This window comes from Lasioglossum baleicum, chromosome 6, assembly GCF_051020765.1.
Source record: "Lasioglossum baleicum chromosome 6, iyLasBale1, whole genome shotgun sequence".
Lineage (NCBI taxonomy): Eukaryota > Metazoa > Arthropoda > Insecta > Hymenoptera > Halictidae > Lasioglossum > Lasioglossum baleicum.
In genome coordinates this window covers 13,140,353-13,155,169 of record NC_134934.1, presented here as the reverse complement: position 1 = coordinate 13,155,169, position 14,817 = coordinate 13,140,353, and the positions used below count along the sequence as shown (strand labels likewise).

The following is a 14,817-nucleotide window of genomic DNA, read 5'->3' as shown; positions in this document are numbered from 1 at the left end:
AACCTCGAGAAATATAACAAACCCACTTCCTAGTATGCAACCCGCGTATGCAAAAACCACTTAACAAAAACTTGAGGAGAATTATTTACCATAGCATTACCTTAAACATAATCGCTTGATCTCGGTCGATACATCAAACAGCGCATAAACATTTGTGAATATGTGGTTCGCGGAACTATTTTACAACATTCTATTCATTAGCACAGCGTATTATGCAAATTCTAGCATAGAAGCCAAACATTTACAACGTCCCGATACTTGAAGGTTCCTCGGTGGGTATCGAGCGATCATAGTCACGGCATCGTTAATTTCTGCTAAACGAATATATTATGCAAACGAGCCACTTTGCGAACTGGCTGGCAGAAGAATTGCTCAAATCGTCGATCCGGCATAAAACCTCGTAAAGCCGCGGGACAAATGCCGAATCAATCTCGCGGCGAGATCTCGGAACACGAAGCCCAGCCCCGTGTGGTTCAACATCGTCGTCCTCTCGAATCGAATCTCCTCGTTGTTATGTGATACAATGTCTCCGGCGTTTATTTGCATAAACGTACGCGAGAGCCCGGGCCCGTTGTAAACGTCGAGGAGAACGGCCTTGATCGAAGTCCTTATTCGAAACGGAGCTCATTGGGCATGAATAGCAGGTACGCAATTACGAGACCGCGCAGATGTCATCGGCGAGCGAACTTGACAAGTCTCGTTCAACATGCCGACTGTTCAAGCATCGATGATAGACAGGGAGTTTCGTAATTTCCCTCGGTCGCCACGTCACAACTAGATCACGGATGCAAATACATTTCTGCGCGACCACCAGGACCCTGCTCGAAATTCATCAATTGCCTTGAATTTGAAAGCGTGTACCCCCGCTTATCGATTTTTTTATTTTTAACAAATTGTATAGTATATCCCTCGAGAGAGTAACCCTGTTTCGCGCAGCTTTCTGAGTTTTTGTAGATGGCGGGGGCGCAGCAAGCCTATCATGTCTCACTCCACTACCCACTCCCCATTTTCTTGAACCAATTAGGGCGAAGATGCGCAGCGACTAACAAAAATTGGTCTTTCCGCAGAGTTACTCTCTCGCGTGGGATAGAGTTTAGTTTGTAATTTAATACTGATTTAAAAGTTGTAACCACACACACAGACTATGTACTGATCCATATGCAAAACGAATACTTCCTATATCAATTATGAGAAAGAAGAATTAAATGAATTATGATTGAAGAACATAGTTGTTTCAATGCTTCCATTGTTTCATGTTTCCCACGCATAAAATCCGCAGTCTAATAACGACTGTTTGCGAGACAAGTACGAATGTCTAGAATCATAGTTTCACAAGGTTACATCGATCAATGCATACGTAATTAATTGAATTGGAATAAGGGACGTAAAACTGTTACCGGAGCTGTGAATCTTTAAAAGTTCCTTTTCTTTGAAAATTCGGAATCGGCCGATAGTTGCAACAAACAACGGTCTCTTTTCTCTGCGGTGGTTTTGTTATTTTTACATCGTCAGCCGTGAAACGAACCGTGTAAACGTTGACCGAGAAAAATGGGGAAAGTCGTTAGACCGAAAAATATCGTGAAAGCAGCCGCCCCGCACAGGCGCCAACAAAAGAATCTCTTTTTTTTTATTTTTCGAGCTCGTTTTCCCGTGCGCTAATTGCGCCTCGATTATCGGTGCACCGGTTTATTAATACGACGAGTCGTCTGAGCCTACTGATATCAAATCGCCATGAATAAATTGAGAAAACGCGGTTTGTACTTGATACTTGAGTCCGACTTCTAAATATGTACATACAGTGACTCGAGTTAATATTTGGACGCTCTAAAAAAGACGATAACTTTTTTAATATTGTACTATACGATTTGAACTTTTTTTGGAAGCTAGAGCAATTAGTTTACTACAGGATGTGAAAAGAAATTTTTTCGAAAATTGCAATTGGTCGGAATTGTAGAGAAAATACTAAATGTTGAAAATTTAAAAAATACGTTTTGTAGATCTGTGTCAATTAAACATATTCTGAAAATTTCGTCAAAATCAGTCGACGTTGCAATGAGCTACAGACATTTAAAGATGGTAAAAATTGCAGATTTTCACAATTTTCGGCCTCTAACTGCAATAAATCTAAGAATTCCTACATCTCTCGATGTCTGCCGTTTTTTCCTGCATCAACCGATTTCAATGAAACTTCCACAGTGCATATAATTGACATATATCTGCAAATGTATTTTTTAAATTTTCAATATAGGCCCACATAAAAAAGTTTTGACATATGTACAACTTTTAGTATGTTTTCTACAATTCCGATCAATTGCTATTTCTGAAAAAATTTCTTTTCACATCCTGTAGTAAACTTCCCAAGCTTCCCAAAAAAGTTCAAATATCGTATAGTCCAATATTAAAAAAGTTATCGTCTTTTTCAGAGCGTCCGAATATTAATTCGAGTAACTGTATAACGGATAAACGAAAGCTCCGTATTATATATTTTCATTTGAACAGTTGAATCTCTCAAGAATTGTAGTTTCTAGTATACATTGTAGCCAATGTTACGCTCATTGAAGGATCGCGATCGGCAATTATTTTGGAAAAGACGATCGAGTAATGTTGAACGTAGTGAAAATAGATTATACAATGTAAAAATTATTCGACTCCAGATTTTATACATGTAAAAGTCTTGCAACAGGTGCAGACAATTTTCATTCATTAGACAGACTCGAGGTTTAATTATTAATAACGCGATTGCAATCTGTAATTAAAGTAATATAGCCCACAATGTACAATTTTCCGAGCTAATTGTACGTCTTTGTATTTAACAAGTACGGAACGTAGTAGCGTATTCAAGAAATAATTGAAGAGTGTTTTCGATCCCATTCGAAATTGACTCGTCCGAGCGTAATTAATAACGCTTCCTCCCAACCGGAAGTGTACCGAAGAAGAAAAGGTTTCCCGAGACAAGTTCACACATTCCCGCATCGTCAGAATAGCAAACTAAATAGCTGGAATTAGATAGAAGACCCGTGAATGGCATACTGAAAGGTATTACATTAGCGATTTTCTCACGCGACCGTGTAATCTGGTGTGAGATCTGTGTAACGCTAAACACTCATTGACAATCTCCCGACGTCCAATTACTTAATCGTTCTAAAATCTACTACGGTACGCTCGACGAGTCAAGACACGGCAGCTGCAAACAAATGCACGTGATACGATCGTATAGGTGGGACAAGGTCGGATTCACAGCCCTGAGATATTGTAATATGTTTTGTTCATCTGTAATAACTCGCCTGGTTGAATACACACGACATTACCGGAGAATCTCGACAAACGGCTGCACAGCAGCCTCGACTGCGATCGAACCTCGTCGAATACATTCCGCCAACGCGTGGCAGGCGTTGTTGCTCAATTATGAACAAACAAAATGAACGACACAGATTAAGACACAATCGCGGATTTCTAAAAGGTCAATTGTAGGAAAGAATACGGTTTTCTATCAGTTCGTTATCAACGGATTACGGATTTTTAAGTAAAACGGTCTGGATTAGTTGCAAAACATAGGAGCCACATGCAGTTCTTATCGTAACTGTCTTAAGAAGTTGATAGTAATGCAAAAGTGTTTAGAAGTTTCTTGAATGTATTTACCGTTTTGCATTTGTCTAGTTATCAATATTCATGCATACAGTGAACACACATTTCCTGTTTTCTCTTTACTGTTAATCAAGGGTTACGAAATTAGATTTTGCGAGATTACTCCAGGTGCAGGTGCAGCTGCAGGTTTAGACCTGAACCCTTCAGGCAGATTAGTGAAGACTTCGGACATAATGCAGAAAGTATGATTGCTATTGCATATTTCGACTAAATGTAGCTGTACGATTAACTAAGGAAGAAATTATGATACGAAAGGTTAAAATATTCTTCAATCTCGTGGGACTATTTGAGGTGCAGGTGCAGGTCTGAGCCCACAAAGCGCAAGTCGGCAGAGCCAGATTGACACAAGGGTTAATTGGAGTCACTCCCCCTTTCATCGCCATTTGGTGTTGCCATCAAGTTCCTCCCTCGAACGAGCGACTCCTACGCAACCGTACTACCAAATTCCTTGTTCGAGGCATAAGAAAGAAGCGTGTCTAGTCAAGCAGTCGGTGGGCCCGTGAGTAAAGTCGCAGTGGCCGGAGCTGGCCCAAGAAAGGGAAGAGCATTCGGTGGGCATCGTCCGGCTAGGAGGGGAATTGGAAGAAGCGAAGGTCCGTCGTTCGGCATTCAGAATGCATTCAGAATGCGGACGAAGCAACGTGGAGCCAAGGGAAAGGAACGAAACGAAACGAAACGAAACGAAAGAGAGCGTGTGCGCGCGGCGTCAGCGGGGTGGCTCGAGCCTTCGCGTGCATGTGTTTCTCGTTGGTCCCTATCCACGAGAGTCGGCCCGGAGTGGTCGGGGGTAGAGAGAGGATAGATCGAGCGCGAAACAGACGGGTACGAGGGAGAAAGGTAGAAAGAGAGAGGAGAGGAGGAGGAGGAGGACGAGAGGCGAAAGAGCAAAAGGATGGAAAGGGAAGGAAGCGAGAGGCCGCAAAATATATGCTGCATGCTCTCGTGGATGCTCGTTTGCAGCGTTCCGTGTCGTAGAGGGACGGAGATAATCGCGGGCGGCTGGGCCCGCGGCCCGACGAGGATGGAAGAAAAGGAGAACGCGGAGGAGAACGGTTTGGGTGAGGAAGAGGACGAGTAGGAGTAAGAGGAGGAGGCTGGTCAATGGTAGGCTGGCTATCGGTACACCCTTCTCGAAAACAAAAAAAGCCGGATCTTACCTTGATTTATCGCAGAGTGCTGCCGCGTTCGCTGTAGCCGTTCGCTGCTCCGGGTTGCGACGAAGCCGCCGGGGTAAGCTCCCCGGCGAAAATTAATCCATTATCGGCTCGACGAGAAGAAATTGAGAACGAAAAACACCCGTCGCGGTTTATCGGCGAGAACAGAGAAAGAACGAGTTGGAGCTTCTCGTGGAGATGAGGTGCTCCGGGATCCTGGACAACTGCTCCGTGTGTCGCGCGGTGCTGTTCCTCTCTATGTACCCTTCCTCTGTCTGCCCGTGCTTTGTCTCGCTTTTATTTTTCCTCGGTTCCGGAGCAGACAGCTCGGGTTCGTCGAGTCGTGTTTTATACACTGTCCGGGTCCCGCCACTAAATCAGCTCCGTAAAACGTACGCACGGGGAACGTGAGTCACCGTCAGGAGTCGAATGCTTGCACACGCCAGTGTGTACAACACAACCCGCTGCTGCTGCTCGAACTCTCTCTTTCTATCTCGTTCTTTCCCTTTATCTCTCCCTCCTGTTCTATGCCATCCGCTCCCGACGCACAGTAGAGACAGACAGACAGACACAACCGGACACGTTTCTCCAAATATTTTCCTTCGGTGCGCACGCTCCCGCTACCGACCAGCAGTCCCGTCTCTCGCGTACCCCTCTACACCCGCCACGAGATACCGAGCGATATATCGCACACGAATGTCGATATACACGTGCGAGTCACGCAACCGAGCTACGAACTACCCCCAACGCCGGTCGACTACGCACTGACGTGAACGCAACGCGAACGCCACGATCCGACCGAGACCGCACGAGAAACATGAGTGGGGGAACCGACTCGGGCGCATTCGGGATAGCTCGGCTCTACTCCTCTCATTCCCGCTGTCCCCCCACCAAACCCGCCGACGGCAACACTGCCGATCGGTCGGTCGGTCGGGTCTTCGGGGTATACGAGCGTAGGATCCTCTCGCGATCCCTCTCCGCGCGCGCGAGAGTCAGACCCGATGCGTATCTCCTCCTTTCTCTTTTACTCGGCTCTCGCTCTCTTTTTCCTTTCTTCGGCCCCTCTGCTCCCGCCAATGGTATTCCCTCTCGGCCCCAACGTGCACACCTGTTTAGAGGCGCGCGTGTATGCACGCCACGCGCACCACCTCAGAGGCCCTCGCCATCGCGGCGCATCCCAGCCCAGCGCAGCGCATCGCATCGCATCGCATCGCATCGTGCGCGGCAGCCTGTACACGCGCGATGACGTCACGCTGGGCGCCGTGGCGTGGATAACGAGATGGCCCGAGTCTTCCTCGGGACCACCGATCGCTAATTATCGTCCTAGAGGTTTCGCCTCGTTCCGTGACCGGCTTGTTCCTCTTTTTCTTTTTTTTCTTCTTCTCTCGTGTTTCTCTTTTCGTCTCTGTTTCTCCCACTTTCTTTCTCTCTCGTACTCTTTCTCCCTTCCTGTGTTTGGTTGTTGCTGATGCTGCTGCTGTTGGTGCGCTGCTACTCCTGGCAGACGAAGAAATCGTGCGGGCCCAGAAGCCTGCTAGGGAGAGTAGGCACCCTTCCCGTGGATTTTCGTTCGACCGCTCGTTCCACGGTGGCATTAACGATGTCTCGTGTAGGTACAGTCACGACCGGTTCCGAGAGGCCTACCTCCTATCAGGATCGAGTATCTAGCGACCCGGGACTGGACACCGTGTCTGGGCAACCCGAACGACGATTCCTGGCTTGGGTTTCACCCGGTCGTGCGTTTAATAAAATTCAAGAAGATCCATCCGATCGGTTCAGGGAGGCTCTGCCTGGATCCTGGCGTTTCGAGAAATCCTCAAACCCTGCTGCCTGAGGTGTCTACTACATCTGAAGCAAGGCCGTCAGTTTTTGGGAGACAATAAGGGTGCTTGTGCTCGATCTAGATATCCCAACTTCATGAACAATGCAGATGAATCAAGGTCATCGAAGAATCGACAACCGTCGACTCATTGCGAGACAACGTCCAGACATAGTCTGGAGACGATGGGCTCTCCCGATGCCGTTTTCGGCTCGAGCGATGAATTCCGAGCGTGGACCGGGCCCGCGCAAAAATCAGCGCCGACGTATAAATAACGAAACACCCCCTTACGAGAACAGGACACATACCCGTGGAGCGCTCGTGCAATAAATAACGTCGGCGCGGAGCACACCTGCAGCGACAAGGCGTGTCCGATGGACGATGAAGTTTAACGTTCCCCCCCCCTCCCTTTTTCCTCGTTTATTTCTCTGCCCAAAGCTATTGCAAGACGCGACGCCAATAAAATGCTAATCGCCCGTTCCTCGTTACCGTCGCGTCCAGTCCGGTCGGAGTCGAGTCGAGTCGCTGCTCCCCCGGACCTGTAACCCTTTATCGCGATTTGAGATACGAGCGCGTCGTGATCGTCAGCGAGAATTCATCCGACCGACCACTCGTGTTTTCAATGCGCCACGGGATCGCGGCCGAGAAAAACGAACAGGCGGAACGAAACTGTGCTTTGTTAAGTCCCTGGCCCCCCTTCTTGACCCGGCGACCGGATGCGCGGGCTGACTTAAGGGGTTAGACCACCTTGACTGGCTCCGGATGCATCGGTATGTGTGTTTTCGGAATTTGTTTCTTTCTCTGATCATCGTTCTTCTAATCTAATTTGTCCGTTGATGTCAAATTGGCACAGAATTGAAAAGTCATCGTGATAAAATGATGAATCACTGGATTTATCAATCCTCGAAGGTACTACTTTGTAAGCGCTGGAAAGTATGTAAAATTTCATTGAAATTCCCAAGATCCGGTCGCCAGTTTAGGTGAACCAGTGTTGTTGTTGGGTCTAGAAGAAACATAGTAGTTTCTCAGACGATTTTAGAGCACTTATGGGTGGTCTTTAGGAAGGCACAGGCGATCGATGGGGAGCTTTATCTGGGATCAGTGATTTAGGTGATTTATGATGTATAAAGTGGGATATTGAGAGTAAAAGTCAAACTCGAGGTAAACAGTCAGCTTTGTTTCGACTTATCTCCGGATTACTTTCCGTATCCATCACGGGACATTTTCTATTTGTTTTTCTGAGTACCTTTCTTTAAATCGCCCCATATCTTCCGACAAAATCTTCGGTACACTCTGAATAGTTAAAGATCGCAGAACGTTAATATCGTTATCGTAAATTGTCCAAGTTTTTATCTGTGCTTCCCGTTCTGTTCTTTTTGTATATCGTAGCGCGGCTAGTTCGCGGTGCATTTGCCGTCAAATGAGGCTTGAATCACTGACTCGGAAAGCCTGGTTTTGTAGACCACGTCGGGACAATAAAAAATGGGGCCATTCGGTTGCTTCCCTGGCCGAGTCTTTGAATCGCTTTAAATGGCGGGGTAAGTGTTTCCAGTAAAAGATACCGGAGTCTTCTCCAATAAAGTATGAAGTTTGCGACAAAGGTTTTTGTAACTGTTTTCGCCGGTGTTCGTGGGTGACTCATTTCAAACACGGCCGAGCAGCCATTTCTGTTTGGATAAAACTTTCGAATGACGTACAAAAGATAAAGAAATGTTTGTCCTCCTCTCGAAGGATTCATCATGCCACGACTTATAATTCTGGACAGCTTTAGTACTATAAACGGTTCGTGGAGGACCACCCTTCGCCTACGCATTTATCAACTTTCATCATCGATCTTACTCTATGTTGCCACGATAACGAACAATTTCACCCATTCCCAAAACATGTACATCAAAGTTTTCGAAATAATAAAATTGCGAAAAACACACGGATGACAATGTTCCCTAATTGTAATTTAGGTGGAGCAATATTGGTGAGTCGCTAAATTATTTCTGACTGCATACAGCAAATATACAAATTGCGCAATAACAATTCCGCAACAGCATCCAAGCAACGTGAAAAATCTCGAAATTACAAAACGGTGAGTACAACCTGTGATCAGCAGAATATGCAATTTTTTTTCTAAACGCGAAGTCCAGTAATATTCGCGAACATTAACTCTCGCAGTTTTTGGATTACTTCTAATTTCACGGGGGAAGTGTAGAAATTCGCAATCACAGTCGGCGATTGGATGGCATAGGGAGAGGCGGACAGTTTCCATGCGAACGGGGAAAAATATTCAAAGCGAACCAGCGCGGAGGGAAGACAGAAACGAGCCATTCTGAAATAAAAACGTCGAATAATATCACGAAAACTCTCGTCTATCCGGTGTTCTCGGCTCGTCGAGGCTGTCCCCCCTAGTAAACCCGGTGTCCTCGGCGTCTCCTCGCACGAAGGGAGGTTCGAGCCCTTGGGGCCACGGACACTTTCCCTCGGCGCTCCCGCAATAGCCGGGAAAAGCGGAGGGTAGCTCTTTTCTCCCCGAGAAAGAGAGAGGCAGCCAGCCAGTCAGCCATCCAAGCCAAGCCAAGTCAGCCAGGCAACAGCGGTGCATAGGAATGACGAACGACGGAGGATTGGTTCTGATTACGATCTCGCGTCACCCCAACGTAAGGACCGCGACAATGACGATGACTGTAATTCCGTGTACGCACAAGGTGGTCCATTATAATCCTCCGACTGGAATACGCGTCGAACCGAGGGCGAAGGCTATTGCTCGGAAATCGAGTCCGCCACGAAGTTAACGATGTTTATTAACCCCCCTGCTTATGCAGTTCACTTCAGCCTGAGGAAATTGGAGTAAACTAATAATATTAAAATAATAATCTAGATTTTTGTATTAATTGCTATTTTTGTATGTTGTTGTGGTGAGCATCAAGTAATCCTCAATTTTAATCGTTAATCCATGCAACAACTGGAAAAAGTAGCAGAGAATCTGACGATTAGACCTTATTATGAAAAATATAGCACGGAGCAGAAGGTTTATTCAGGGCTTAAATGTTTTATCTTTAAAGTAACCTTCGATTGTGATTTAAAAAAAAAATTGCACAAATGTACGAATACTATTTTCGTTTTGAAAATATTGTCACGTGATAATTGATGATAACCCAACTTCGATTTCAATTATCCAAATCCTCAATTACCCGAACCTAAGCCGATGAATGCAGGTAGGTTCAAAACTGCGTTGTATGTCAATTCTAGTCTTTAAATTAAACTATACATCTTGAAAACGTCCACCTTAGGACGTAACAATATAAACTACTTTAAAATAATGATATCAACTATAAGGAATTTACTACAGTTTTAGCACGGCACGGGCCTGGGAATATTCCGTCCTAAAGAGTACTATGTGAAGGCCTTAATACTAGTATTGAAAGTGGACGAAGATAAAAAGAATACGAAAGAATAATACCATTTTACCGTGTGCCCATGAAAAGCAATTTTCTAGTTCCCGTAAGGCATCGTTCAGAGTTTCATAAATTAACTGTGAAAACTCAGATTACCATAAAGATGCTCAGTCTAATGAATGAAAATGGCCCGATTGAATAGGAAGCGTCTAATACCCTGAGAAAAATGATGAAAGACTGTGAGGGCAAAGAGCGTCCTATAAAACAGTGAATTTGCAACTACGCAGTAAATCCGCACACGAGAACTACAATAATATTGTATCACGAGACTGTAAAAATGAAGACGGTCGTAATCCTGGAAAGTTTGAAATCCCAGGATATTCGACAGCTGTTATAGAATCCGAAGCGGCCGTCATTCGCACGACGACTCATAATGGCAGGAAGGAGGTCGTGGGCGCGTGGGAGTTTGATTAGAACCACGATTCGCGGGATCGGTGAACCCCGACGAACGAACACACTCCGTAGAAACGAGCGTGTAATTCGCGACGATCGATCCCGAGGCTTGCTTGGCCGTAAGCTAATTTCACGTCGAATAAAAGCGCCTAATGCCACCGAAGGGAAAATCCGTTTAGCTCTCCTTCGGGCCCGGGCTTCTCAAGATAAATTGGTTTCGGGGGATTTCTAAAGCAGGTCCTACGGCGCAGGAAGTTCGAGGGTGCCAGCCAGATCCTTTTGTGACCGGGGGCCCTCCCTCGAGAATGTCCTGGCGACGACGGAGACAGTCGCTGGGACACCGTTCAATGTCAAACCGTGACCCAACAATGGCTACGGAAGACACTGGCTCGGTCTGTTCCGCAGGGGTGCCTTTAACTTCTTCCAGCCCGCTGACAAAAACCGATATTTCCGACCTGCTGCTGGTGGACAGCGGTTTTCTGAGGACTTCATCCCAGATGGACGTTCTGTCGTGAGTTTCAAAGAAACACGGGAAAATATTGTACCCCCTTCCGCTTCGACCTGCACCTTGTTGTCGAATGGGCACAGTGATTTTGGTGCAGAAAGCCCTCTATACAGGCAAATTTTCAACACTTTACTCGGCACTTATCGTTTTCTGTGTTAGTATCCTTCATCCCTTGTGCTAAAGGGTAAGGTGGAGTGGAGTAAGTGCGTAAACAGGGCAAGTGCATTAACTGGTTATTTTTATTATAATATGAACGAAATTTTTCGACGAAATAAGTTAGTATGAACTATTCGACATAGATGTCGCCCAAGAATAAAGGTGTTTTCCTAGCTTAAATCAACCAATGCCAAACAGTCACGTGAGAGGTACACGTACAACTTTGATGTTACCCTGAACGTGCAATAGTTTACAAGGTATTAATATTTCTGTGTTATTTAAAAATTATACATTTTTATAAATTTATTGAGAAAAACACTAAGATGCTCTTGTCCCGTAAATATTACTACACGGGGCAAGTGCGTACTATCACGGTGGGGTAAATGCGTACTGTATGGGTAACTATAAAAATAAACAATATATTTAATGCAATAAAAAGCATTTTGTAGCAGGCTTGATAATAATTCTTTTCTTGTCCCGTAGCACTTGAAACAAGGTTCGAAAGCACATTTTTAACTCTTAGAGACGCTCTTGCCCCATTTTCGGGACAAGTGCATAGTAGTTGACACTTTGTACAATATCCTATTAAAATGATAATTTTCAAGCAAAATTAGAATCCTACATAATACTAGTTCATCAGTAATAACTGTGGCAAGAGTTTGATACCAAGAGCGTTAAGTTTTTACATACCAGACTGAAAATACATCAGTGTAAACTCCAACTTTACTAAAACTAGTGCGCACTTACCGCACTTCACCTTAACGATATTTTCGTCCACTAATTTGATATTTCCATAGGAATAAAAGCTGGAAAGACAGAATTGATCATATCTTTGGCAACAAAAATTTCCAAACGAATTTGATACAGTCTCCAACAGTCTGCACATATGTGCGTGTCTATTCATGCTTCGGTAACGACTTTCTCGATTGAATCTGCCTGTTGACTGAAAGCACGTCGGCAAGGTAGCAATTTCTTAAACAGTGGGGAAGGTTAAACAACGGTGGAGAAGTTGGCCTCGCGAAGTTGCATGGAAATTTGGTCGGCGTGTAACTCCTCTTTTTGCACGGGCGCGTCCGGGCGGTTCGTTTGCGTAACTTCTTGGGCTTCTGTCGGCACCGAGCACGAAAAGTATCGCCATAAAGGCGTTATTATGGAAACTTTCGCTTTGACGCCTACCCTCGGTCCGGCGCCACCCCTGCGTCCCGCCCGGTTCGATGAGAAAGAACGTAATTGAATCGGTCGGAACGACTGCGAGCCACAATGAACTCCGCGGGGAAAATCCGCTGGTAGACGCGATATCGTTGGTGAATCGATGGGAAACGAAGAAAAGTTCGAACTTTTCACGGGGATCGGTCTCCCCTTCGCTTCCTTCGCCCTCTCCTTCTCTCTTGAATTATTCGTCGCGCGGAAAGCAAAGGCTCTACTCGTCCGGTCCGCGGATCATTCGGCCGAAGGAAAAAATCGCTTTTTAGCGGTCGGTAAGTCCATTCGTGCCAGTGACTCTTAAAATTTAAGTTCGACGACGGATTCCGAGCGGCCATTGTTGCCGGAACAACGGCGAAATTCTTCGTCTTTCACCCCCCGGCCAACCCCCTTCGATCCGGCTGCTCGGTCTCGGTGCGAGAACTTGCCGCCATTGTGCGGAATCTTTCCCCCGTTAATTAATATCGCTCTCGATAAATCGTATCGAGGACGGCGCGGCGCGAAGACGGGGCTCCGCATAGTTTTCCGAAATCCATGGCTCCAGTTATAATAGCCTGGAGTTAATGAACCCTGTTGGATTGAACCCCCTAAGGGGACTTTATGCGAGACTGTTTATCGCCCTGAATTCTCTGCTCGCGTTATTATACTATTTTCTTGTAATAAACCCAGGGCCGTGGCGTGTACATACATTATTTAATTCCATTGAGTTCTAGAGAAAACATTTTTGTGCATTGATCTCTTGTTACGTACACTGTGAAATCATGTGTTTGCAACTTCAGGGATCACATTAAAATTCTGATGACCTAAATAGTCGACATTCGTTCTGAGATGTTTGAAGAAGAAGAAATTAGGAGACAAAGGGATCAAGAAACGCAAATAAAACAGGGCTTGATACATAGACTGTGGACCCATTGTTGAAACGTGAGAAAGACCACAAAGTCGTCACCAAAGTAATTATAATTTTCAATGCACCGACATGCGATGAATAAAAATGATAATTCCATTAACACCTCGGAAGCCCTCGCAACCCCGCACAATAGCCATAGGGTTCGAACCCCCTCTACAATAAAACGAAGCCTGCCATTGTCAGGATCCTCGTGTCCCCTGTTCGTGGACCTGAAATTTATTCCATCTCACATTTTATCATACATATTAATACTCGGTGAAAGATGTGTCACTCATACACAAAGTGGTCAAGGCGTTGCGTCGGAAGAACAAACATGGAGGAATAATTCTCTGGCGTCAGTCTTTTGTCTAAAAGAGCTTTGTACCTTTCAAGCTCGCCCCCACGCAGCACGTGGTTCACCATCCTTCAAAATTCTCGAGATAAAAACGTAGATGTAGCGCGTTAGAATCCCGGAGCGGAGTAAGGCACGCAGAGCGTGTCAGTCGTGTTCCCGATAGATAATCCATCTGCGCCGGGTGACGATTTATTTTCATAATTTATTCCTGGGCCCGTGTAGCTGTCAATACACGAGCGGAACAGATCCCACGGATAACCACCGTGCCCACGTATCCATCCGTCCGTCCGCTCAGACGCGGACGACGAGAACGATCCTCGTCCATCATCATTGTGCGGAGGAGAGCTGGTAGGTCGGTCGGCGCGGCGGCCATGGTGTTTGCAAACTTCTGTGAAACGCGTGCGTTCCCTCGCGTGGCAAACAATGGGGAGGAAGCTGCGCCCGGAACGCTCCGCAACGAAACAAGTCCATTCCGAGTGAAATACGCGCGTAACAGCGTCTTTTTTCGGCCGGCGAGCAGGAGAAATGGTGTCCAGAAACTGGTCGGGACGTCGGGACTTGAACGGTACCCCGCAGCGTCAGTCTATCGGTCATTTAAGTCATTCTCTCTTCTCCTCTCCTCTTTCTCCGAACGGTGCGGTGTCGGGCTCCGAGGGAGGCGAGGATGACTCTGCTGGGAGCTACTTGCTCGAGCCTTTCAGAGACGACGACGCAACGCGTTTCGAAACGGTAACTCTGTTGCGCGGACCCCGTGTATATCTGAAGAATTTTTCTTCTACCCGTGCGATCACCTCCCATGCTTTTCTTCATCGGTACAGAATAAAACGCGCGCCATCTTTGCGCCGGTGAAACGCTTTCGTAACGTATCGCCAACCATAAGCAGATAACGAACGACGCCGCGGGAACGAGCGTTAAACCGTTACAATGGAAAGCTTAAAAACAGTGAGTCTCTCTTTCGCTCTCTCGCTCTCTCTCTCTCTTCTTCGTACATGGAAGGAGGTGGTGGAGAGAGTGTCCCGCTCGTTGTGTATGCACCTGGATCGCGTTCCGCTCCTCGTTGCACCGATATGACCGCGTTATCTGTTAGTCTCGACCACCCGGCTCCGCCGGATTCGGTCACCAACACGTACGCCAGTCGTGTTCACGATAGAATGCATACAACGGGAGGAGATAGGAAGTCGCAGGAAGTCGTAATCTGCCTCCGGGAGGATCTAGAATATACATAGAGCTTCCCCGGCCACTTGGCTATCCTTTC

General features: G+C 46.2%; 1 protein-coding gene across 7 annotated transcripts in view; it reads right to left on the bottom strand.

Annotated features, from left to right (window-relative positions):
• Fz2 (frizzled 2) overlaps window positions 1-14,817 on the bottom strand; it is a 154,515-nt gene that overhangs the window by 54,053 nt on the left and 85,645 nt on the right. Inside the window, exon 1 of one of the 7 annotated variants that reach the window (XM_076425959.1) lies at window positions 4,803-6,412. The exons of the other annotated variants lie outside the window; for them this stretch is intronic. The gene's annotated coding sequence lies outside the window, so the exon portion shown is untranslated. Of the gene's footprint in view, window positions 1-4,802; window positions 6,413-14,817 lie in introns of those variants that run through there. 7 annotated transcript variants of the gene reach the window in all.